Source organism: Nematostella vectensis, chromosome 5, assembly GCF_932526225.1.
Source record: "Nematostella vectensis chromosome 5, jaNemVect1.1, whole genome shotgun sequence".
Classification (NCBI taxonomy): domain Eukaryota; kingdom Metazoa; phylum Cnidaria; class Anthozoa; order Actiniaria; family Edwardsiidae; genus Nematostella; species Nematostella vectensis.
In genome coordinates this window covers 18,554,222-18,564,269 of record NC_064038.1, presented here as the reverse complement: position 1 = coordinate 18,564,269, position 10,048 = coordinate 18,554,222, and the positions used below count along the sequence as shown (strand labels likewise).

Here is a 10,048-nt window from a genome sequence, read left to right as displayed (position 1 = left end):
GTACCTCGATAACAAAAAGGAAATGCCTACAGCACACGGTATTCCCAGGCGGTCACCCGTCCAAGTACTAACCGTGCCCTACTGACTTTATGTTCTGTGATCGGACGAGAACTGGTGCTTTCTCAGTGGTATGGCCGTAAACGATAGAACTGTGTAAGATCTATCTATTATATAACAGTCCTGTGAGTACTTCGATGACAAAAAGGAAATGCCTACAGCACACGGTATTCCCAGGCGGTCACCCATCCAAGTACTTACCGCGCCCTACTGAGCTTAACTTCGGTGATCGGACGAGAACCGGTGCTTTCTAAGTGGTATGGCCGTAGACGATAGAACTGTGTAAGATCTATCTATTATCTAACAGTCCTGTGAGTACTTCGATGACAAAAAGGAAATGCCTACAGCACACGGTATTCCCAGGCGGTCACCCATCCAAGTACTAACCGCGCCCTACTGAGCTTAACTTCGGTGATCGGACGAGAACCGGTGCTTTCGCAGTGGTATGGTCGTAGACGACAGAACTGTTTAAGATCTATCTATTATATAACAGTCCTGTGAGTACCTCGATAACAAAAAGGAAATGCCTACAGCACACGGTATTCCCAGGCGGTCACCCATCCAAGTACTAACCGTGCCCTACTGAGCTTAACTACGGTGATCGGACGAGAACCGGTGCTTTCTCAGTGGTATGGCCGTAGACGACAGAACTGTGTAAGAAATAGATTTTATATAACAGTCCTGTGAGTACTTTGGTAACAAAAAGGAAATGCCTACAGCACACGGTATTCCGAAGCGGTCACCCATCCAAGTACTTACCGCGCCCTACTGAGCTTAACTTCGGTGATCGGACGAGAACCGGTGCTTTCTAAGTGGTATGGCCGTAGACGATAGAACTGTGTAAGATCTATCTATTATATAACAGTCCTGTGAGTACTTCGATGACAAAAATGAAATGCCTACAGCACACGGTATTCCCAGGCGGTCACCCATCCAAGTACTAACCGCGCCCTACTGAGCTTAACTTCGGTGATCGGACGAGAACCGGTGCTTTCTCAGTGGTATGGCCGTAGACGACAGAACTGTGTAAGAAATATATATTATATAACAGTCCTGTGAGTACTTCGATGACAAAAAGGAAATGCCTACAGCACACGGTATTCCCAGGCGGTCACCCATCCAAGTACTAACCGCGCCCTACTGAGCTTAACTTCGGTGATCGAACGAGAACCGGTGCTTTCTCAGTGGTATGGCCGTAGACGATAGAACTGTGTAAGATCTATCTATTATATAACAGTCCTGTTAGTACTTCGAAAACAAAAAGTAAATGCCTACAGCACACGGTATTCCCAGGCGGTCACCCATCCAAGTACTAACCGCGCCCTACTGAGCTTAACTTCGGTGATCGGACGAGAACCGGTGCTTTCTCAGTGGTATGGCCGTAGACGATAGAACTGTTTAAGATCTATCTATTATATAACAGTCCTGTGAGTACCTCGATAACAAAAAGGAAATGCCTACAGCACACGGTATTCCCAGGCGGTCACCCGTCCAAGTACTAACCGTGCCATACTGACTTTAAGTTCTGTGATCGGACGAGAACTGGTGCTTTCTCAGTGGTATGGCCGTAAACGATAGAACTGTGTAACATCTATCTATTATATAACAGTCCTGTCAGTACCTCGATAACAAAAAGGAAATGCCTACAGCACACGGTATTCCGAAGTGGTCACCCATCCAAGTACTTACCGCGCCTTACTGAGCTTAACTTCGGTGATCGGACGAGAACCGGTGCTTTCTCAGTGGTATGGCCGTAGACGATAGAACTGTTTAAGATCTATCTATTATATAACAGTCCTGTGAGTACCTCGATAACAAAAAGGAAATGCCTACAGCAGACGGTATTCCCAGGCGGTCACCCATCCAAGTACTAACCGCGCCCTACTGAGCTTAACTTCGGTGATCGGACGAGAACCGGTGCTTTCTCAGTGGTATGGCCGTAGACGACAGAACTGTGTAAGAAATATATATTATATAACAGTCCTGTGAGTACTTCGAAAACAAAAAGTAAATGCCTACAGCACACGGTATTCCCAGGCGGTCACCCATCCAAGTACTAACCGCGCCCTACTGAGCTTAACTTCGGTGATCGGACGAGAACCGGTGCTTTCTCAGTGGTATGGCCGTAGACGTTAGAACAGTTTAAGATCTATCTATTATATAACAGTCCTGTGAGTACCTCGATAACAAAAAGGAAATGCCTACAGCACACGGTATTCCGAAGCGGTCACCCATCCAAGTACTTACCGCGCCCTACTGAGCTTAACTTCGGTGATCGGACGAGAACCGGTGCTTTCTAAGTGGTATGGTCGTAGACGATAGAACTGTGTAAGATCTATCTATTATATAACAGTCCTGTGAGTACTTCGATGACAAAAAGGAAATGCCTACAGCACACGGTATTCCCAGGCGGTCACCCATCCAAGTACTAACCGCGCCCTACTGAGCTTAACTTCGGTGATCGGACGAGAACCGGTGCTTTCTCAGTGGTATGGTCGTAGACGACAGAACTGTTTAAGATCTATCTATTATATAACAGTCCTGTTAGTACTTCGATGACAAAAAGGAAATGCCTACAGCACACGGTATTCCCAGGCGGTCACCCATCAAAGTACTAACCGCGCCCTACTGAGCTTAACTTCGGTGATCGGACGAGAACCGGTGCTTTCTCAGTGGTATGGCCGTAGACGATAGAACTGTTTAAGATCTATCTATTATATAACAGTCCTGTGAGTACCTCGATAACAAAAAGGAAATGCCTACAGCAGACGGTATTCCCAGGCGGTCACCAATCCAAGTACTAGCCGTGCCCTACTGAGCTTAACTACGGTGATCGGACGAGAACCGGTGCTTTCTCAGTGGTATGGCCGTAGACGACAGAACTGTATAAGAAATAGATTTGATATAACAGTCCTGTGAGTACTTTGGTAACAAAAAGGAAATGCCTACAGCACACGGTATTCCGAAGCGGTCACCCATCCAAGTACTTACCGCGCCCTACTGAGCTTAACTTCGGTGATCGGACGAGAACCGGTGCTTTCTCAGTGGTATGGCCGTAGACGATAGAACTGTGTAAGGTCTATCTATTATATAACAGTCCTGTGAGTACATCGATAAGAAAAAGGAAATGCGTACAGCACACGGTATTCCCAGGCGGTCACCCGTCCAAGTACTAACCGTGCCCTACTGAGCTTAACTACGGTGATCGGACGAGAACCGGTGCTTTCTCAGTGGTATGGCCGTAGACGACAGAAGTGTGTAAGAAATAGATTTTATATAACAGTCCTGTGAGTACTTCGGTAACAAAAAGGAAATGCCTACAGCACACGGTATTTCCAGGCGGTCACCCGTCCAAGTACTAACCGTGCCCTAATGAGCTTAACTACGGTAATAGGACGGGAACCGGTGCTTTCTCAGTGGTATGGCCGTAGACGACAGAACTGTGTAAGAAATATATATTATATAACAGTCCTGTGAGTACTTCGATGACAAAAAGGAAATGCCTACAGCACACGGTATTCCCAGGCGGTCACCCATCCAAGTACTAACCGCGCCCTACTGAGCTTAAGTTCGGTGATCGGACTAGAACCGGTGCTTTTTCAGTGGTATGGCCGTAGACGATAGAACTGTGTAAGATCTATCTATTATATAACAGTCCTGTTAGTACTTCGAAAACAAAAAGTAAATGCCTACAGCACACGGTATTCCCAGGCGGTCACCCATCCAAGTACTGACCGCGCCCTACTGAGCTTAACTTCGGTGATCGGACGAGAACCGGTGCTTTCTCAGTGGTATGGCCGTAGACGATAGAACTGTTTAAGATCTATCTATTATATAACAGTCCTGTGAGTACCTCGATAACAAAAAGGAAATGCCTACAGCACACAATATTCCCAGGCGGTCACCCGTCCAAGTACTAACCGTGCCCTACTGACTTTATGTTCTGTGATCGGACGAGAACTGGTGCTTTCTCAGTGGTATGGCCGTAAACGATAGAACTGTGTAAGATCTATCTATTATATAACAGTCCTGTGAGTACTTCGATGACAAAAAGGAAATGCCTACAGCACACGGTATTCCCAGGCGGTCACCCATCCAAGTACTTACCGCGCCCTACTGAGCTTAACTTCGGTGATCGGACGAGAACCGGTGCTTTCTAAGTGGTATGGCCGTAGACGATAGAACTGTGTAAGATCTATCTATTATCTAACAGTCCTGTGAGTACTTCGATGACAAAAAGGAAATGCCTACAGCACACGGTATTCCCAGGAGGTCACCCATCCAAGTACTAACCGCGCCCTACTGAGCTTAACTTCGGTGATCGGACGAGAACCGGTGCTTTCTCAGTGGTATGGTCGTAGACGAACGAACTGTTTAAGATCTATCTATTATATAACAGTCCTGTGAGTACCTCGATAACAAAAAGGAAATGCCTACAGCACACGGTATTCCCAGGCGGTCACCCATCCAAGTACTAACCGTGCCCTACTGAGCTTAACTACGGTGATCGGACGAGAACCGGTGCTTTCTCAGTGGTATGGCCGTAGACGACAGAACTGTGTAAGAAATAGATTTTATATAACAGTCCTGTGAGTACTTTGGTAACAAAAAGGAAATGCCTACAGCACACGGTATTCCGAAGCGGTCACCCATCCAAGTACTTACCGCGCCCTACTGAGCTTAACTTCGGTGATCGGACGAGAACCGGTGCTTTCTAAGTGGTATGGCCGTAGACGATAGAACTGTGTAAGATCTATCTATTATATAACAGTCCTGTGAGTACTTCGATGACAAAAATGAAATGCCTACAGCACACGGTATTCCCAGGCGGTCACCCATCCAAGTACTAACCGCGCCCTACTGAGCTTAACTTCGGTGATCGGACGAGAACCGGTGCTTTCTCAGTGGTATGGCCGTAGACGACAGAACTGTGTAAGAAATATATATTATATAACAGTCCTGTGAGTACTTCGATGACAAAAAGGAAATGCCTACAGCACATGGTATTCCCAGGCGGTCACCCATCCAAGTACTAACCGCGCCCTACTGAGCTTAACTTCGGTGATCGAACGAGAACCGGTGCTTTCTCAGTGGTATGGCCGTAGACGATAGAACTGTGTAAGATCTATCTATTATATAACAGTCCTGTTAGTACTTTGAAAACAAAAAGTAAATGCCTACAGCACACGGTATTCCCAGGCGGTCACCCATCCAAGTACTAACCGCGCCCTACTGAGCTTAACTTCGGTGATCGGACGAGAACCGGTGCTTTCTCAGTGGTATGGCCGTAGACGATAGAACTGTTTAAGATCTATCTATTATATAACAGTCCTGTGAGTACCTCGATAACAAAAAGGAAATGCCTACAGCACACGGTATTCCCAGGCGGTCACCCGTCCAAGTACTAACCGTGCCATACTGACTTCAAGTTCTGTGATCGGACGAGAACTGGTGCTTTCTCAGTGGTATGGCCGTAAACGATAGAACTGTGTAACATCTATCTATTATATAACAGTCCTGTCAGTACCTCGATAACAAAAAGGAAATGCCTACAGCACACGGTATTCCGAAGTGGTCACCCATCCAAGTACTTACCGCGCCCTACTGAGCTTAACTTCGGTGATCGGACGAGAACCGGTGCTTTCTAAGTGGTATGGCCGTAGATGATAGAACTGTGTAAGATCTATCTATTATATAACAGTCCTGTGAGTACTTCGATGACAAAAAGGAAATGCCTACAGCACACGGTATTCCCAGGCGGTCACCCATCCAAGTACTAACCGCGCCCTACTGAGCTTAAATTCGGTGATCGTACGAGAACCGGTGCTTTCTCAGTGGTATGGCCGTAGACGATAGAACTGTTTAAGATCTATCTATTATATAACAGTCCTGTGAGTACCTCGATGACAAAAAGGAAATGCCTACAGCAGACGGTATTCCCAGGCGGTCACCAATCCAAGTACTAGCCGTGCCCTACTGAGCTTAACTACGGTGATCGGACGAGAACCGGTGCTTTCTCAGTGGTATGGCCGTAGACGACAGAACTGTATAAGAAATAGATTTGATATAACAGTCCTGTGAGTACTTCGGTAACAAAAAGGAAATGCCTACAGCACACGGTATTCCGAAGCGGTCACCCATCCAAGTACTTACCGCGCCCTACTGAGCTTAACTTCGGTGATCGGACGAGAACCGGTGCTTTCTCAGTGGTATGGCCGTAGACGATAGAACTGTGTAAGGTCTATCTATTATATAACAGTCCTGTGAGTACATCGATAAGAAAAAGGAAATGCGTACAGCACACGGTATTCCCAGGCGGTCACCCGTCCAAGTACTAACCGTGCCCTACTGAGCTTAACTACGGTGATCGGACGAGAACCGGTGCTTTCTCAGTGGTATGGCCGTAGACGACAGAAGTGTGTAAGAAATAGATTTTATATAACAGTCCTGTGAGTACTTCGGTAACAAAAAGGAAATGCCTACAGCACACGGTATTTCCAGGCGGTCACCCGTCCAAGTACTAACCGTGCCCTAATGAGCTTAACTACGGTAATAGGACGGGAACCGGTGCTTTCTCAGTGGTATGGCCGTAGACGACAGAACTGTGTAAGAAATATATATTATATAACAGTCCTGTGAGTACTTCGATGACAAAAAGGAAATGCCTACAGCACACGGTATTCCCAGGCGGTCACCCATCCAAGTACTAACCGCGCCCTACTGAGCTTAAGTTCGGTGATCGGACTAGAACCGGTGCTTTTTCAGTGGTATGGCCGTAGACGATAGAACTGTGTAAGATCTATCTATTATATAACAGTCCTGTTAGTACTTCGAAAACAAAAAGTAAATGCCTACAGCACACGGTATTCCCAGGCGGTCACCCATCCAAGTACTAACCGCGCCCTACTGAGCTTAACTTCGGTGATCGGACGAGAACCGGTGCTTTCTCAGTGGTATGGCCGTAGACGATAGAACTGTTTAAGATCTATCTATTATATAACAGTCCTGTGAGTACCTCGATAACAAAAAGGAAATGCCTACAGCACACGGTATTCCCAGGCGGTCACCCGTCCAAGTACTAACCGTGCCCTACTGACTTTATGTTCTGTGATCGGACGAGAACTGGTGCTTTCTCAGTGGTATGGCCGTAAACGATAGAACTGTGTAAGATCTATCTATTATATAACAGTCCTGTGAGTACTTCGATGACAAAAAGGAAATGCCTACAGCACACGGTATTCCCAGGCGGTCACCCATCCAAGTACTTACCGCGCCCTACTGAGCTTAACTTCGGTGATCGGACGAGAACCGGTGCTTTCTAAGTGGTATGGCCGTAGACGATAGAACTGTGTAAGATCTATCTATTATCTAACAGTCCTGTGAGTACTTCGATGACAAAAAGGAAATGCCTACAGCACACGGTATTCCCAGGAGGTCACCCATCCAAGTACTAACCGCGCCCTACTGAGCTTAACTTCGGTGATCGGACGAGAACCGGTGCTTTCTCAGTGGTATGGTCGTAGACGAACGAACTGTTTAAGATCTATCTATTATATAACAGTCCTGTGAGTACCTCGATAACAAAAAGGAAATGCCTACAGCACACGGTATTCCCAGGCGGTCACCCATCCAAGTACTAACCGTGCCCTACTGAGCTTAACTACGGTGATCGGACGAGAACCGGTGCTTTCTCAGTGGTATGGCCGTAGACGACAGAACTGTGTAAGAAATAGATTTTATATAACAGTCCTGTGAGTACTTTGGTAACAAAAAGGAAATGCCTACAGCACACGGTATTCCGAAGCGGTCACCCATCCAAGTACTTACCGCGCCCTACTGAGCTTAACTTCGGTGATCGGACGAGAACCGGTGCTTTCTAAGTGGTATGGCCGTAGACGATAGAACTGTGTAAGATCTATCTATTATATAACAGTCCTGTGAGTACTTCGATGACAAAAATGAAATGCCTACAGCACACGGTATTCCCAGGCGGTCACCCATCCAAGTACTAACCGCGCCCTACTGAGCTTAACTTCGGTGATCGGACGAGAACCGGTGCTTTCTCAGTGGTATGGCCGTAGACGACAGAACTGTGTAAGAAATATATATTATATAACAGTCCTGTGAGTACTTCGATGACAAAAAGGAAATGCCTACAGCACACGGTATTCCCAGGCGGTCACCCATCCAAGTACTAACCGCGCCCTACTGAGCTTAACTTCGGTGATCGAACGAGAACCGGTGCTTTCTCAGTGGTATGGCCGTAGACGATAGAACTGTGTAAGATCTATCTATTATATAACAGTCCTGTTAGTACTTTGAAAACAAAAAGTAAATGCCTACAGCACACGGTATTCCCAGGCGGTCACCCATCCAAGTACTAACCGCGCCCTACTGAGCTTAACTTCGGTGATCGGACGAGAACCGGTGCTTTCTCAGTGGTATGGCCGTAGACGATAGAACTGTTTAAGATCTATCTATTATATAACAGTCCTGTGAGTACCTCGATAACAAAAAGGAAATGCCTACAGCACACGGTATTCCCAGGCGGTCACCCGTCCAAGTACTAACCGTGCCATACTGACTTCAAGTTCTGTGATCGGACGAGAACTGGTGCTTTCTCAGTGGTATGGCCGTAAACGATAGAACTGTGTAACATCTATCTATTATATAACAGTCCTGTCAGTACCTCGATAACAAAAAGGAAATGCCTACAGCACACGGTATTCCGAAGTGGTCACCCATCCAAGTACTTACCGCGCCCTACTGAGCTTAACTTCGGTGATCGGACGAGAACCGGTGCTTTCTAAGTGGTATGGCCGTAGATGATAGAACTGTGTAAGATCTATCTATTATATAACAGTCCTGTGAGTACTTCGATGACAAAAAGGAAATGCCTACAGCACACGGTATTCCCAGGCGGTCACCCATCCAAGTACTAACCGCGCCCTACTGAGCTTAAATTCGGTGATCGTACGAGAACCGGTGCTTTCTCAGTGGTATGGCCGTAGACGATAGAACTGTTTAAGATCTATCTATTATATAACAGTCCTGTGAGTACCTCGATGACAAAAAGGAAATGCCTACAGCACACGGTATTCCCAGGCGGTCACCCATCCAAGTACTAACCGTGCCCTACTGAGCTTAACTTCGGTGATCGGACGAGAACCGGTGCTTTCTCAGTGGTATGGCCGTAGACGACAGAACTGTGTAAGAAATATATATTATATAACAGTCCTGTGAGTACTTCGATGACAAAAAGGAAATGCCTACAGCACACGGTATTCCCAGGCGGTCACCCATCCAAGTACTAACCGCGCCCTACTGAGCTTAACTTCGGTGATTGGACGAGAATCGGTGCTTTCTCAGTGGTATAGCCGTAGACGATAGAACTGTGTAAGATCTATCTATTATATAACAGTCCTGTTAGTACTTCGAAAACAAAAAGTAAATGCCTACAGCACACGGTATTACCAGGTGGTCACCCATCCAAGTACTAACCGCGCCCTACTGAGCTTAATTTTGGTGATCGGACGAGAACCGGTGCTTTCTCATTGGTATGGCCGTAGACGATAGAACTGTTTAAGATCTATCTATTATATAACAGTCCTGTGAGTACCTCGATAACAAAAAGGAAATGCCTACAGCACACGGTATTCCCAGGCGGTCACCCGTCCAAGTACTAACCGTGCCCTACTGAGCTTAACTACGGTGATCGGACGAGAACCGGTGCTTTCTCAGTGGTATGGCCGTAGACGACAGAACTGTGTAAGAAATAGATTTGATATAACAGTCCTGTGAGTACTTCGGTAACAAAAAGGAAATGCCTACAGCACACGGTATTCCGAAGCGGTCACCCATCCAAGTACTAACCGTGCCCTACTGAGCTTAACTACGGTGATCGGACGAGAACCGGTGCTTTCTCAGTGGTATGGCCGTAGACGACAGAACTGTGTAAGAAATAGATTTTATATAACAGTCCTGTGAGTAC

General features: G+C 46.5%; 46 non-coding genes and 8 pseudogenes across 46 annotated transcripts; all 54 read right to left on the bottom strand.

The window, feature by feature from the left end:
- Positions 1-23: 23 nt before the first annotated feature.
- On the bottom strand, positions 24-142 carry LOC125566816 (annotated as a pseudogene).
- Positions 143-209: 67 nt separating this feature from the next.
- On the bottom strand, positions 210-328 carry LOC125564538. The gene has a single exon (XR_007309557.1). It is a non-coding gene; the product is annotated as a 5S ribosomal RNA (ribosomal RNA).
- Positions 329-395: 67 nt separating this feature from the next.
- On the bottom strand, positions 396-514 carry LOC125564829. Its single transcript, XR_007309847.1, has one exon. It is a non-coding gene; the product is annotated as a 5S ribosomal RNA (ribosomal RNA).
- Positions 515-581: 67 nt separating this feature from the next.
- Positions 582-700, bottom strand: LOC125563381. The gene has a single exon (XR_007308399.1). It is a non-coding gene; the product is annotated as a 5S ribosomal RNA (ribosomal RNA).
- A 67-nt stretch (positions 701-767) lies between these two features.
- On the bottom strand, positions 768-886 carry LOC125565537. Its single transcript, XR_007310549.1, has one exon. It is a non-coding gene; the product is annotated as a 5S ribosomal RNA (ribosomal RNA).
- A 67-nt stretch (positions 887-953) lies between these two features.
- Positions 954-1,072, bottom strand: LOC125565475. Its single transcript, XR_007310489.1, has one exon. It is a non-coding gene; the product is annotated as a 5S ribosomal RNA (ribosomal RNA).
- Positions 1,073-1,139: 67 nt separating this feature from the next.
- LOC125563244 lies at positions 1,140-1,258 on the bottom strand. The gene has a single exon (XR_007308263.1). It is a non-coding gene; the product is annotated as a 5S ribosomal RNA (ribosomal RNA).
- A 67-nt stretch (positions 1,259-1,325) lies between these two features.
- LOC125565464 lies at positions 1,326-1,444 on the bottom strand. Its single transcript, XR_007310478.1, has one exon. It is a non-coding gene; the product is annotated as a 5S ribosomal RNA (ribosomal RNA).
- A 67-nt stretch (positions 1,445-1,511) lies between these two features.
- Positions 1,512-1,630, bottom strand: LOC125566945 (annotated as a pseudogene).
- A 67-nt stretch (positions 1,631-1,697) lies between these two features.
- Positions 1,698-1,816, bottom strand: LOC125565359. Its single transcript, XR_007310373.1, has one exon. It is a non-coding gene; the product is annotated as a 5S ribosomal RNA (ribosomal RNA).
- A 67-nt stretch (positions 1,817-1,883) lies between these two features.
- On the bottom strand, positions 1,884-2,002 carry LOC125564691. The gene has a single exon (XR_007309710.1). It is a non-coding gene; the product is annotated as a 5S ribosomal RNA (ribosomal RNA).
- Positions 2,003-2,069: 67 nt separating this feature from the next.
- LOC125565452 lies at positions 2,070-2,188 on the bottom strand. The gene has a single exon (XR_007310466.1). It is a non-coding gene; the product is annotated as a 5S ribosomal RNA (ribosomal RNA).
- A 67-nt stretch (positions 2,189-2,255) lies between these two features.
- Positions 2,256-2,374, bottom strand: LOC125566050. The gene has a single exon (XR_007311057.1). It is a non-coding gene; the product is annotated as a 5S ribosomal RNA (ribosomal RNA).
- A 67-nt stretch (positions 2,375-2,441) lies between these two features.
- Positions 2,442-2,560, bottom strand: LOC125563855. Its single transcript, XR_007308874.1, has one exon. It is a non-coding gene; the product is annotated as a 5S ribosomal RNA (ribosomal RNA).
- Positions 2,561-2,627: 67 nt separating this feature from the next.
- Positions 2,628-2,746, bottom strand: LOC125563233. Its single transcript, XR_007308252.1, has one exon. It is a non-coding gene; the product is annotated as a 5S ribosomal RNA (ribosomal RNA).
- A 67-nt stretch (positions 2,747-2,813) lies between these two features.
- LOC125566249 lies at positions 2,814-2,932 on the bottom strand. Its single transcript, XR_007311256.1, has one exon. It is a non-coding gene; the product is annotated as a 5S ribosomal RNA (ribosomal RNA).
- Positions 2,933-2,999: 67 nt separating this feature from the next.
- LOC125564408 lies at positions 3,000-3,118 on the bottom strand. Its single transcript, XR_007309426.1, has one exon. It is a non-coding gene; the product is annotated as a 5S ribosomal RNA (ribosomal RNA).
- A 67-nt stretch (positions 3,119-3,185) lies between these two features.
- On the bottom strand, positions 3,186-3,304 carry LOC125565184. The gene has a single exon (XR_007310200.1). It is a non-coding gene; the product is annotated as a 5S ribosomal RNA (ribosomal RNA).
- A 67-nt stretch (positions 3,305-3,371) lies between these two features.
- On the bottom strand, positions 3,372-3,490 carry LOC125566749 (annotated as a pseudogene).
- Positions 3,491-3,557: 67 nt separating this feature from the next.
- LOC125566134 lies at positions 3,558-3,676 on the bottom strand. Its single transcript, XR_007311141.1, has one exon. It is a non-coding gene; the product is annotated as a 5S ribosomal RNA (ribosomal RNA).
- A 67-nt stretch (positions 3,677-3,743) lies between these two features.
- On the bottom strand, positions 3,744-3,862 carry LOC125563519. The gene has a single exon (XR_007308538.1). It is a non-coding gene; the product is annotated as a 5S ribosomal RNA (ribosomal RNA).
- Positions 3,863-3,929: 67 nt separating this feature from the next.
- LOC125567034 lies at positions 3,930-4,048 on the bottom strand (annotated as a pseudogene).
- A 67-nt stretch (positions 4,049-4,115) lies between these two features.
- Positions 4,116-4,234, bottom strand: LOC125564537. The gene has a single exon (XR_007309556.1). It is a non-coding gene; the product is annotated as a 5S ribosomal RNA (ribosomal RNA).
- A 67-nt stretch (positions 4,235-4,301) lies between these two features.
- On the bottom strand, positions 4,302-4,420 carry LOC125563671. The gene has a single exon (XR_007308691.1). It is a non-coding gene; the product is annotated as a 5S ribosomal RNA (ribosomal RNA).
- Positions 4,421-4,487: 67 nt separating this feature from the next.
- LOC125563380 lies at positions 4,488-4,606 on the bottom strand. Its single transcript, XR_007308398.1, has one exon. It is a non-coding gene; the product is annotated as a 5S ribosomal RNA (ribosomal RNA).
- Positions 4,607-4,673: 67 nt separating this feature from the next.
- LOC125565536 lies at positions 4,674-4,792 on the bottom strand. Its single transcript, XR_007310548.1, has one exon. It is a non-coding gene; the product is annotated as a 5S ribosomal RNA (ribosomal RNA).
- Positions 4,793-4,859: 67 nt separating this feature from the next.
- On the bottom strand, positions 4,860-4,978 carry LOC125565441. Its single transcript, XR_007310455.1, has one exon. It is a non-coding gene; the product is annotated as a 5S ribosomal RNA (ribosomal RNA).
- Positions 4,979-5,045: 67 nt separating this feature from the next.
- On the bottom strand, positions 5,046-5,164 carry LOC125567261. The gene has a single exon (XR_007311785.1). It is a non-coding gene; the product is annotated as a 5S ribosomal RNA (ribosomal RNA).
- A 67-nt stretch (positions 5,165-5,231) lies between these two features.
- Positions 5,232-5,350, bottom strand: LOC125565430. The gene has a single exon (XR_007310443.1). It is a non-coding gene; the product is annotated as a 5S ribosomal RNA (ribosomal RNA).
- Positions 5,351-5,417: 67 nt separating this feature from the next.
- LOC125567076 lies at positions 5,418-5,536 on the bottom strand (annotated as a pseudogene).
- Positions 5,537-5,603: 67 nt separating this feature from the next.
- LOC125565923 lies at positions 5,604-5,722 on the bottom strand. Its single transcript, XR_007310931.1, has one exon. It is a non-coding gene; the product is annotated as a 5S ribosomal RNA (ribosomal RNA).
- A 67-nt stretch (positions 5,723-5,789) lies between these two features.
- Positions 5,790-5,908, bottom strand: LOC125564838. The gene has a single exon (XR_007309856.1). It is a non-coding gene; the product is annotated as a 5S ribosomal RNA (ribosomal RNA).
- A 67-nt stretch (positions 5,909-5,975) lies between these two features.
- Positions 5,976-6,094, bottom strand: LOC125566248. Its single transcript, XR_007311255.1, has one exon. It is a non-coding gene; the product is annotated as a 5S ribosomal RNA (ribosomal RNA).
- Positions 6,095-6,161: 67 nt separating this feature from the next.
- On the bottom strand, positions 6,162-6,280 carry LOC125564406. Its single transcript, XR_007309424.1, has one exon. It is a non-coding gene; the product is annotated as a 5S ribosomal RNA (ribosomal RNA).
- A 67-nt stretch (positions 6,281-6,347) lies between these two features.
- On the bottom strand, positions 6,348-6,466 carry LOC125565183. The gene has a single exon (XR_007310199.1). It is a non-coding gene; the product is annotated as a 5S ribosomal RNA (ribosomal RNA).
- Positions 6,467-6,533: 67 nt separating this feature from the next.
- LOC125566748 lies at positions 6,534-6,652 on the bottom strand (annotated as a pseudogene).
- Positions 6,653-6,719: 67 nt separating this feature from the next.
- On the bottom strand, positions 6,720-6,838 carry LOC125566132. The gene has a single exon (XR_007311139.1). It is a non-coding gene; the product is annotated as a 5S ribosomal RNA (ribosomal RNA).
- A 67-nt stretch (positions 6,839-6,905) lies between these two features.
- Positions 6,906-7,024, bottom strand: LOC125565419. The gene has a single exon (XR_007310432.1). It is a non-coding gene; the product is annotated as a 5S ribosomal RNA (ribosomal RNA).
- Positions 7,025-7,091: 67 nt separating this feature from the next.
- Positions 7,092-7,210, bottom strand: LOC125566815 (annotated as a pseudogene).
- A 67-nt stretch (positions 7,211-7,277) lies between these two features.
- LOC125564536 lies at positions 7,278-7,396 on the bottom strand. The gene has a single exon (XR_007309555.1). It is a non-coding gene; the product is annotated as a 5S ribosomal RNA (ribosomal RNA).
- A 67-nt stretch (positions 7,397-7,463) lies between these two features.
- LOC125563670 lies at positions 7,464-7,582 on the bottom strand. Its single transcript, XR_007308690.1, has one exon. It is a non-coding gene; the product is annotated as a 5S ribosomal RNA (ribosomal RNA).
- Positions 7,583-7,649: 67 nt separating this feature from the next.
- Positions 7,650-7,768, bottom strand: LOC125563379. Its single transcript, XR_007308397.1, has one exon. It is a non-coding gene; the product is annotated as a 5S ribosomal RNA (ribosomal RNA).
- Positions 7,769-7,835: 67 nt separating this feature from the next.
- On the bottom strand, positions 7,836-7,954 carry LOC125565535. Its single transcript, XR_007310547.1, has one exon. It is a non-coding gene; the product is annotated as a 5S ribosomal RNA (ribosomal RNA).
- A 67-nt stretch (positions 7,955-8,021) lies between these two features.
- LOC125565408 lies at positions 8,022-8,140 on the bottom strand. Its single transcript, XR_007310421.1, has one exon. It is a non-coding gene; the product is annotated as a 5S ribosomal RNA (ribosomal RNA).
- Positions 8,141-8,207: 67 nt separating this feature from the next.
- On the bottom strand, positions 8,208-8,326 carry LOC125563243. Its single transcript, XR_007308262.1, has one exon. It is a non-coding gene; the product is annotated as a 5S ribosomal RNA (ribosomal RNA).
- Positions 8,327-8,393: 67 nt separating this feature from the next.
- LOC125565396 lies at positions 8,394-8,512 on the bottom strand. The gene has a single exon (XR_007310409.1). It is a non-coding gene; the product is annotated as a 5S ribosomal RNA (ribosomal RNA).
- Positions 8,513-8,579: 67 nt separating this feature from the next.
- On the bottom strand, positions 8,580-8,698 carry LOC125567075 (annotated as a pseudogene).
- Positions 8,699-8,765: 67 nt separating this feature from the next.
- Positions 8,766-8,884, bottom strand: LOC125565922. The gene has a single exon (XR_007310930.1). It is a non-coding gene; the product is annotated as a 5S ribosomal RNA (ribosomal RNA).
- Positions 8,885-8,951: 67 nt separating this feature from the next.
- On the bottom strand, positions 8,952-9,070 carry LOC125564837. Its single transcript, XR_007309855.1, has one exon. It is a non-coding gene; the product is annotated as a 5S ribosomal RNA (ribosomal RNA).
- Positions 9,071-9,137: 67 nt separating this feature from the next.
- On the bottom strand, positions 9,138-9,256 carry LOC125564512. The gene has a single exon (XR_007309531.1). It is a non-coding gene; the product is annotated as a 5S ribosomal RNA (ribosomal RNA).
- A 67-nt stretch (positions 9,257-9,323) lies between these two features.
- Positions 9,324-9,442, bottom strand: LOC125565933. Its single transcript, XR_007310941.1, has one exon. It is a non-coding gene; the product is annotated as a 5S ribosomal RNA (ribosomal RNA).
- A 67-nt stretch (positions 9,443-9,509) lies between these two features.
- Positions 9,510-9,628, bottom strand: LOC125566420. Its single transcript, XR_007311428.1, has one exon. It is a non-coding gene; the product is annotated as a 5S ribosomal RNA (ribosomal RNA).
- Positions 9,629-9,695: 67 nt separating this feature from the next.
- Positions 9,696-9,814, bottom strand: LOC125564107. Its single transcript, XR_007309126.1, has one exon. It is a non-coding gene; the product is annotated as a 5S ribosomal RNA (ribosomal RNA).
- Positions 9,815-9,881: 67 nt separating this feature from the next.
- On the bottom strand, positions 9,882-10,000 carry LOC125564320. Its single transcript, XR_007309340.1, has one exon. It is a non-coding gene; the product is annotated as a 5S ribosomal RNA (ribosomal RNA).
- Positions 10,001-10,048: the final 48 nt, after the last annotated feature.